Source organism: Gossypium hirsutum, chromosome D04, assembly GCF_007990345.1.
Source record: "Gossypium hirsutum isolate 1008001.06 chromosome D04, Gossypium_hirsutum_v2.1, whole genome shotgun sequence".
Taxonomy (NCBI): Eukaryota; Viridiplantae; Streptophyta; class Magnoliopsida; order Malvales; family Malvaceae; genus Gossypium; species Gossypium hirsutum.
This window is the reverse complement of record NC_053440.1, coordinates 23,895,997-23,906,552: the sequence shown is the minus strand read 5'-3', so window position 1 is coordinate 23,906,552 and position 10,556 is coordinate 23,895,997. Positions and strand designations below refer to the sequence as shown.

Genomic DNA, 10,556 nt, shown 5'->3' with positions numbered 1-10,556 from the left:
AATTTCACAAATATACACAAGTTACTAATAGACAAAGCACATTGAAACTCATACATAAACACAATCAAACCTAGGTTCGCACATGCTTGTCTTTTGGTGAACCTAGTTTCCTTTATTACGAACCTTTCTTAATTACTTTTAACACCAACACAATAGAGAAACATAGTCTTACCTTATATCCTAAGAGCTAAGTTCTGGGTAGAAACTTGACAGCAAGATAATCGTTGGAGAAATTTGAGAGAATTTTCTCATTCAAAAGAATATAGAATTTTTTAAGATACCCTAGCCGCAGTAGAAGTAGGAAAAAGTTACGTGCATGTATGGTTTTATGAAGATAAAAGTAAGTTGACATTCTAAATTTGGTATAATTACTCTTTTACAACTCCTATTTTGACTCTCTACCCAAAATAATGATCCCAACTCAGCAGGCCCACTAGCGATCCCTATTATGCCAAGCCCACTATTAACCATAGTTCACTAAATCTACTAGCGACCTCAGTTTGCTAGGCCTTTTGGAGAACACCAGCATGCCAAGCCTACTGGCGAACACCTTCTTGCCAGACCTTTCGGCATACACTTGCTTGCCAGACTACTAGCGCACACCTGCTCCCCAGACCTCAAACTCACAAGCCTTATTTTGGGATGTTACATTTTGAGACTCAAATTGGCTAATTGTTTCATTGGGGGCTCTAATATGTGCTTGATTGTTTAAGGACGCATTGAAGGCCGGAATCAAACAAGAACATTACCAAGGGATAAGGTATTGCGACATCATACCCTTGGAATCATGATACCCCCAACAAGCCCAAAAGATGAAGACAACCTACAGTGGTATCGCGATATACATACTCACCTACCCAAAGAGCATGCCAATTTAAGCCTGTCAATAGTATCGTGATATCAACATCGTAAAGGGACAAAAAATGACGCTAAGGGTAGTCTTTGTCCAACCGAAGCACCAATCGTTGAAAGCCTGTTCAAGGGAATTTAGGGCATAAAGAGGGTCAAAAAATTACTGCTAAAAATAACCAAATTTGCCTAAAGAGAGAGAAAACACACTTAGGCTTAGTTTTACATAGTTTTATCTTAGATTTTCTTTAGTTTTCTCTGCACTTTTCTAGGGTTTCCTATTTTTCATCTTCCTCTATAGTTTTAGTGCTTATTTTTCTACATTCTTTTTATTGTTCTTGTTGTTCTCATAGTTAGTTAAGTTAGTTAACACTATAGCTTAGGTTTATTTGCACCTTTAGTCTCTTTCTTTGCTTGTAATGACATTTCAACGTTTTAGTTTAATGTATTTCAATTTCCTGTAGTTCGGTCTATTCAAGACTTTACCTTTTATGTTTCTTAGTGTTGATTTCACCATTGAATGCTCATGTTTAATTTTTCTTTCAAGTTTTATAGCTTAAAAATCCAATCTTTCATCTTTTTCTCAATTTTTATGTCAATGGCTGCAATGGTTTCTTCTTTCATGTTTATTAGCTTAGTTTTAATATGGGTAACTAAACTCTAAGGGGGTTGGTTCGATGGAGATATGGATAAACTAATTTTTGGATGAGAGACTAAATTATAACAAATTAGACTAAATTGAATGAACTTGAAAAATTAGGATTGATGACCAAGGGAATATCTAGCCAATTGAGACCAAGATGTAATCTTGTTGAGCACCAATTTGTTAGTCTTGAGTTAGTCGGTGAAATCAAGAGATAAACCATATTAACTTTAGGATTGTTACTTAGTTCAATCGAGGAAAATAAAATTTGATTGGAAGTACTTAGTACACATTTGTTAGGGAAAGTGTTTAGTACATATTTACGTTAACATATTAATCTTTGAAAATAATTAAGTGATATATGTACTCTAGTTGCATGTTTACAATTTTTTTTTTACTTTTGAGCATAATTTTGCTAAACACAATACTATGTAAAGGATTGATTTCGTTTGAAGGGATTTTTTCAAAAGTGACTCCTTCATTTCTATTGTAAGTTAGCATATATCATTACTCGGGATGAGCAATGAATTAATTTTGGGGGTGTGATAACTCGAAATTATATAGACATGTACAACACCTTCGGACTAATAATTCACGCAAATTATGAGTATTTTTATAGCAAATTTTGTAGGTTTATTAAATTTTTGTAAAGTTGGACAAAATTAAAGATAAATTTGTAATCTTAATTATTTACATGCTAATTTGACATATTTTTACTGATTTGACGCAATTTGGTGCAATACGTGAAAAGTTAATCTTGAAGCTCACCTATTCGATGCTCGATGTTATAGCATTCCTGTAGCAGAGGCCATGCAAATGTGCATTGACGGCTGATCAGCATGGGGCGTCCTAAATTCATTTTTTGGACTCTCAAATTAATTTTGACCCAGCTTGCAATTGGATCACTATAGTGGACAAACCTGTTGCCAAGTTTGTAGCTCAACCGTCCACTAAGGAGGAAAGAGCCCAAATCGATTATGGGAAATCGAACCGTCCATGAAAATAATTGATTTAGGCACCCAAGCCTTGGTACAATATCACAAATCAATCACAAGGTAAACTATCACAACTCAGTCACAACAATTTTACCATGTGACCATTTAACTCCTTCCTGTAAATCAAGTTGTGCTGGCTAAATTTAGCAAAGTCACCCACCTTCCTTCCTTAACACAAGGGGTCGGCCATGCATGAGACTAAATAGGGGGATTATCATTCTAAAATTATCAAACTCAAGGGGCTCCTCACTAATATAAATAAAGAGGCATTTTCTCTTCATTTTATTCATCCCTCATTCATGATCTCTTCTCCCTGTTCTCTCTTCTTTCACTTCCTATTTTCCTTTCTTCAATGTGTGTTTGCAATGCTTTGAAATCAATCCCATTTGGCCATATTAGGAGCTTTTAAGATTGGTATTCACAACAAGAAGTGAAGGACGAAGGAGGAGCAAAGTGAGTTGTGCATCGGAGAACTACCGGAAATGGATTAGGATTAGGATTTTTGCAACTGAGTTTTTTACTTTTAATGTAATCATGATTGCTTACTTTTGTTGGTGTTAGAAAGATTTAGATTCTATAGATTTGATTACTTAATTCTATTAAAGATGTTCTATGCATTTGATTTGTTTACGCATGCAAGTAAAATCATGAATATGTTTCTCATGCATTATGAATGAAAGGAAACAACTGAATTAATTAATTAATGCGAACAAGATTTTAATTAATTGACATAGTACTTGTATGGTGTATGTTTAATCATTTAGGGATTAAATTAGTAATAATATCAAAAATATTATTACCTTACATAATCTTGTACGATGGTTTCTTATGAAGTTGTAAGTTTATTAAACATAGAAATATGCTAGATAAACTTAGTAATTAAAAAATTTTAACATTATAATTTAATTAAATAAGGTTAGTAAATTATCAACTTGCCATTAAATTTTTATAACATCTTTTAACATTGTTTAAATAATTCTAAGTTAGGAAGGAAAATTATTCTAATACATGCATGCTATTGTGATTAACTCTTAAAAGTTGCATATTTAATTATTATATGTTTAATTTACTTTTGAGCATAACTCTTAAAAGTTTCATATTTAATTATTATATGTTTAATTTAATTTTGAGCATACTTAGGTTAGTTTAGTGTAATTAGGAAATCATCACACTTTAATTTATGTTATCACCAGCCAATTTGCTAAGTGTTTATTTTGCAATTGTTCATTTGCATAAATAGTCCCTGTGGAGACAATAACTCTTACTTACTACTTTATTACTTGTCAATGATTTTGTATACTTGCACATTAATTGAATATTTTCGAGACAAATTTTTATTATTTTAGCATTTTATCACTTCATTTCATTTTTATATGCATGTAATAGGTTGTTGACCCATTTAATGGTTAATAAATGATGTTAACATGATATTGATTAAGTGTATTTATGTGTATGTATGGGTTTTTAAAGACAAAAAGATTGCTAGAGAAGCCTTTAGCAAAGGAAAAGAAAATGCAATGGAGTGAAAGTCCTTGCAAATAACACTCCATCATTTTATTGTTAGAAAGGTAAGCTCATATGAAACTTACTATATTTTATTGCTTGTGTATGCATTAAAAAGTGTTTTATGTGTATTTAGTGTGTTTGTGTGTGATACTCATGCTCAACATCATATAAGCTAAGGAATGTGTCAAAGATATTATATGAAAGATGAAATAATATTGATTATCCCATTTGATGTATATCTGATGAGTATAATTGAAATAATAGATGTAAGAATGGCTTATGAAAATGACATGGTATGATTAATGCATTGAATCACATGGAATTGGGTTGGAAAAGATAAAACAAACATTTAAATGAGATATGTGTTGTGATCGTCTGAAAGATCCCATGTTAATATGAAAATGAATAGATGTTATTTTCATTTGCATTTTGAATCAATAAAAGAAATGTGAAATTCTTGTTAAATTGTCTTTACACCCATGTAAGCTTAGTAAAAGGGTTAGGATACAGTTGACATGCCAATTAGGGTCTTACAAGCATTATTTACATTAGAGTTCCATAATGGTGTTATGTGGGGTTTATGGTTGTGTGATATGTTTTAGAGTTCTGTTATTATGTCTTGGTTGAGCATATGTTGCTAACCATTGAGTTTATATGATATACTGGAGTTATGTTGCCTTCGGGAGCCTTATATTCTAAACTTACTAGTGTATACTGCAACACCCATAATTCGTTTCTGCCACCAAAATAGGGTTACAGAGTATTACCATACAATTCGGAACATTTCATAACAAGTAACATCCAATTATCAAATTAATTTAACAAATACATATAAAATTCAGAATGGAATGAAACATACATTTATGGACCTTAAATCAAGCCTACGACGCCTCAACAAATAGTTTAGGAATAACCAGAGACCAGTTTGTAACAAAATAGGAGATTTGGGACAAAAATGAAAATTTTCGAAATAGGGGTACACGACCGTGTGATACAGCCCACACTGTGTGGCTCCAGACATGGTCGTGTGGCTATCCCACAAGCCCGTGTGGCTAATCCAATGCATGTGTGTGCACCTGTGTGCCCACTCGTGTAACTCACTGACTTGGGTCACACGGCCATATTGCAGGCCATGTGCTAGCCCTTGTAAACCTTACACCTAACACGCTTGGGACACACACCCGTGTAGGTTGCCCGTGTGTGACACACGACTATGTTATAGCCCGTGTCCCAAGCTGTGTGTGCCCAAAAATTGCCCAAAACATGCTCCTTTCACAGCCAAATGCTTAGGTACCTAAACACATCAAAAGTACATGCATACAAGCCCTCAAAACAAATTCAAAAGCACTCAAAGCATGTCAAAATGATCAACTTATGTGCCTAGCCAATGTGCCATCATTGACCCCACAATTCAAATGCATACATTTCATTATCTTAGTTAAAATGCACAAGCCACAACACAGTCAAATTGACTTAGATTTAAACCCAAAATTACCATACCTAACTCATGCCAACTTACCATTTCATACTCACCCACTTATGCTTAAACTTAGAATTAGGCTTGTATATAACCATTAGTTATTCAAATCATTTAAATTGGAATCTCAATTCACAAGTATATAACCTAGTTATTAGCAATCACACAAATATCATACCATATTGAATGTTAAGACTTACACTTTCCTATTTCCAATCAACCATAACTTGCATCATGCATGCACATATCAATAGCCATTTAACTAAACAACATAATAAGCACACCAAGCTATATAACATGAGTACTTATGGACTATTACAAAACAAAATCAAATACCCCCATTACATTCCATATAAGCCAAGTTCGAATTCAAAATCTACCAAGATCCTCAATAGTGCGATTTCTTCAAGTTGATCCAATCTCTGACTTCTTCAAAAAGTATCTACAAGGAAACAAAACAATAACACAAGTAAGCTTTCATTTAGCTTAGTAAGCTTGTCGATTAAAATGATAAAGCTTACTGAATAAACATAATAAATCAAATAACGAGATTACTAAATAGAGTTCCTATCAATAAAGTTATTCTCCGAAAATCTTGTTAATCACAACTCACAACAAATGAGTAATCCTTAGCACAATAGTACAAATCAGTTCCACATTTCAATAATTTTCCAATAAATATATCTCGATGAACGATAAGTGGATGCGAGTATACAGTTAACCATCCAACACACTACATGCTCATAGGAGCCAATTACCATCCAGCACACTAGATGCTCATAAGAGCAAGTACCTTCTAGAACACCAGATAACACTGTAGTATAACACGATAGTCCGTAATAAATACAGGACCTCGACATATCTAGTGAACAGAGAATATACAGAAATCATCTTCACTACTCAAATCAATCCCATACCGCGCGCATAATAACTTATTGGCATGCCAACCGTACTCTATCCTACGTTCACCAGTTTAGAGCATTCCATCACAGAACAATACGTGAATATCTCACTATCTCATATTCCATATACAAGCATTAGTTCCACAGCCAACATTCATCAACTCAGAATATCTTAATTAGTGATCAATGTCATATCAATTCATTATTTCCATTTTCAATTACATGCATCAATATAATCCAACATTATACAATTAATTTCATATAATACGTTTAAAAATATATTAAAATTAAACCGAACGAACTTACCTAACTAAACTACAGCGATAACAAAGATACCGGGACTATTCTGAAGTTTTATCTTTCCCTCGATTTTTCCACTTGTTCTTGATCTAAAATAATAATTTCATTCAATTAAATAATTCCAACAAAAAAATTAACTCATTTTATGCAATTAAGTCCTTTTTGACACTTTTACAAAATTACCCCTAACATTTCACTTTTATGCAATTTAGTCCCTAAGTCCAAAACATGGAATTTAACCATTTTCAATTAAATCCAAGCTTGGCCGATCTATTAACCACTTCATTGCAATCCATAATTTGTGTTATTTTGCACCAAGTCCTTATACTTTTATTATTTTCACATTTTAGTTCTTGAACATTAAAATTAACAAAAACTACTTTATAAAATAGTCCTATTTAGCAACCAAGCTTAATATTCTACTATAAAACTTCAAGAACAACTCAAAATCATTAATAAATCAATCCACAACATTTGACCATTTTACAAATTAGTCCCCAGGTTAGCTAAATCAAGTTAATATGAGCTAAGAAACATAAAAATCACTAAAAAGGGGGCAAGTTTTACTCACCAAATCAAAGGGATTAAGTTTGGCTGAAGCTTTCAATGCCCTAGCCATGGTGTTTCAATTTTCTCCACATGAAGAAGAAAAGAAAATGTTGCTACTATCTTTTAATTTCTTTAATTTAACTTAAAATTTAACCTTTTACTAAATTACACCTTTAATATAAATTGTAAAATTATTAAATTATGTCCATAAACATCCACAATTTAAGTATATGGTATAATTACCATCTAACAGAGGTTTAATTGCACAATTGGTCCTTCAATTGTTTCAAAATTTGAACTAAACAAGCTTAATTTCATTTTAACCCTAAACTAATTAGGACTAAAAGAGCAAATAGCCCAAAAACAACTGGATTAATCATGTCCACCACCGCTTGGACCTTTCGACCATGGTCTAATCACCATTTTTTTCCCTTTAGTATTTTAAATATATAGCAATTCATTTTTACCCCTTTTACAATTTAATAATTTACCTTAATTAACTATTTAAACATTAAAATTTCTAAACCAAACCTTCACATACCAAAATAATTACTCTATAAATTTTAAATAAAAATATTCACAAGATCGGTTTATAGAAACGGGGTCCCGATACCTCATTTTCCGAAACCACTTGACTTCTAGGACATCCACTTATATTAACCATTAATTCAATTAATTAAAATTCGTCAAATCAAAATTCAATATAAAAATTGTTATTGACACGTATAATTTAAATACTAATTATACAAACTTACTCGTCAGATTTGTGACCCCAAAACCACTATTTCTGACATCACTGAAAAATGAGTTGTTACATATGTGGAGTCTCGTAGTGTTCGAGTCTTATTTTACTAAGATTACTGTGGGCATAATTTCAATACTTGTTGATAGGAAAAAAAAATCTAACTAATGTATGAATGATTTAAGAATGGTAATAATTTATTTCATTTGCTTCAAATATTACTTAATCTAATGTTACTTATCTTGATATGCTTTATGTATGAATTTTTTATATGTTTGTTGAGCATGCGTTTGGTAAGGTCTTTATAAGGCAAGGTAAGTATAGTTTTTTTTTCAATTGAACTTATTAAGTAAATATATATGCTTCTATACTTTTGTTTTCATGTGTAGATTTCACTATCGAACCATTAAAGCTATCATTCTCTTTTGGAAGCATCACACTATCGTCAATATACAAGAGTATGAAGTATGTGTATTTATGTAACAGCTCATTTTTAGTGGTTTCAAAAATAGTGGTTTCGGAACCACAATTCTGACAAACGAGTTAGTAAAATTGTTTACTTAATATTTATGAGTATTTATTAAAGTCATATTAAAATTTGGTTAAGAAATTTTAACATTTAAATAGTTAATTTAGGGAAAATGACTAAATCATAAAAATTGTAAAAGTTAGTATCTATTAGTTAAAGTGTTGATTATCTATGAGATGTAGATTAATGGACTTAATGGGTAAATAAACCATATAATTTGATAGTGGACAATTATGGACAAGGTTTGTTGGAATTTAAGTTAAATTAATAAGGACAAAATGGTTAATAGGTAATTATTATTAGAAAAATAAAAAGAAATGAGCTATCATCTTCTTCCATCAAATTTTCTCATAGCTGAATTCACCATTAGAAAGTTTAGGAAGCTTCATTCAACTCTTGTTCGTGCATGTAAGTGATTTTTTTATCTCGTTTTTAATGATTTTTATGTTTTTGAGATCGATTTAGCTTAATCTAGCTAGCCCGAGAGTTAAATTGTGAAAGTGTTAAGAGTTTAGGGACTTATCATGAATGATTTAAATTTTTTTATGAACTTTGTTGATAGATTCATGAACTTGATAGCTAGATATAGGTATTTTGTTAAGTGATTTTTAGTAATTTAAATAATTAGGGATTTATTTGTGAAAATAGAAAAAATTCATGTAAATAAGTTAAAATGATGATAAATATGGGTTGATTATGAACCCTATAAATTTTGGCTAATATGACTTTCAATTAATTATTGATTATTTGTAAGTTTTGGGTCTAGGGACTAAATTGCATAAAGGTTAAAATATGAGGGTAATTTTGTAAATTCACATTGATAAGGATTATAGGCTTGAATTAATTATGTAAGCTATTTGAATTATTTAATTGAATGAAAATTATTATTTAAATCAAGAAACAGGCCAATCAGACTTAAATCGTGGAAAAGCTAAAGTATTGGACTAGTCGTCGGCTTTATTTTTTCAACTATTTTCGTTGAGGTAAGTTTGTATAATAGTTAAATTATTTCTTATGAACTTGTTAAATGTTAATGAATAATAATTCTGGGTAACTTAAATTTTTAATTTGTGTTATATGCTAAATTGGATTAAATTGTCATAGTAATCAATTGTTGGTAATGTGGATTACATGTATATAAGTATGGAATGTTATAACGAAAATGAAGTTCAAGGATAAGGATATGTAAAGTGTCCCGTTTGAACCTTGTGAATACTAAGGATACAAATGACATTTCATTACGGTTTTGGGTACTAGTCTTCGATGTCCTGCCGATGGCTGAGGTCCTATATTTGTTGCGGATTCTCCATAGACACGAGCAACATCTTGTAGCTTAACACCCTGCTCCATAGCTTGTAACATCCCGATTCTAGGCCTAGTCGGAACAGTGGTTTCGGGACCACAAATTCGACGAGGGAAAATATTATTATCATTATATTTTTACGGTCTACAATTTCACGGAGAAATCTCGTGAAAGTTTTCTTTCGAAAATTTTGACGTTTGGGCACTCAATTTAGTCAAAAGGACTAAATTGTAAAAAGTGAAAAAGTTGAGTTTTACATGTTAGAGGTGTCCAATTGTTATGAAATTTTAAATTGGAGGTCCTTATGTGGTAATTAGACTATTAGTTAATTGAAGGGAAAAAATGGGCATAGGATTAGTGAAATAGATTTTTTTAAGTAAGGGCATTATAGTCATTAGTAAATAAATAGAATTAAAATGGGAAAAAGATGGAAAAATGGTGTCCATCTTCATAACTTGCTGCCGAAATTTGAAGGAAGCCATAGCTAGGGTTTCTTCACTTTCTCAAGCTTATAGTAAGTGCATCCTAGCCCCGTTTTTAATGTTCTTCGCATTTTTGAGATCCTCGTAGCTCGGTTTAGCTTATTCTACCATTAATTCATGTTAGGGTTCATATTTGGAAAAATACCCATAGGTGAAATGTGTTTATTTTGCTGTTTTATGGTAGAATATAAAGCTAGAAATTATGTTAAACAACTTTTGCTAAGCGATTTTAAGCGAAAACGGGTAAATTGACATAATCGGTAAAAATATGTAATGTTC

The 10,556-nt window shown here is 31.5% G+C and overlaps 1 long non-coding RNA gene across 1 annotated transcript; it reads left to right on the top strand.

Moving 5' to 3' along the window:
- Positions 1-2,795: 2,795 nt before the first annotated feature.
- On the top strand, positions 2,796-9,470 carry LOC121216057 (uncharacterized). Its single transcript, XR_005912085.1, has 3 exons — positions 2,796-2,940; positions 3,958-4,055; positions 9,397-9,470. It is a non-coding gene; the product is annotated as an uncharacterized lncRNA (long non-coding RNA).
- The last annotated feature ends 1,086 nt before the right edge of the window (positions 9,471-10,556 follow it).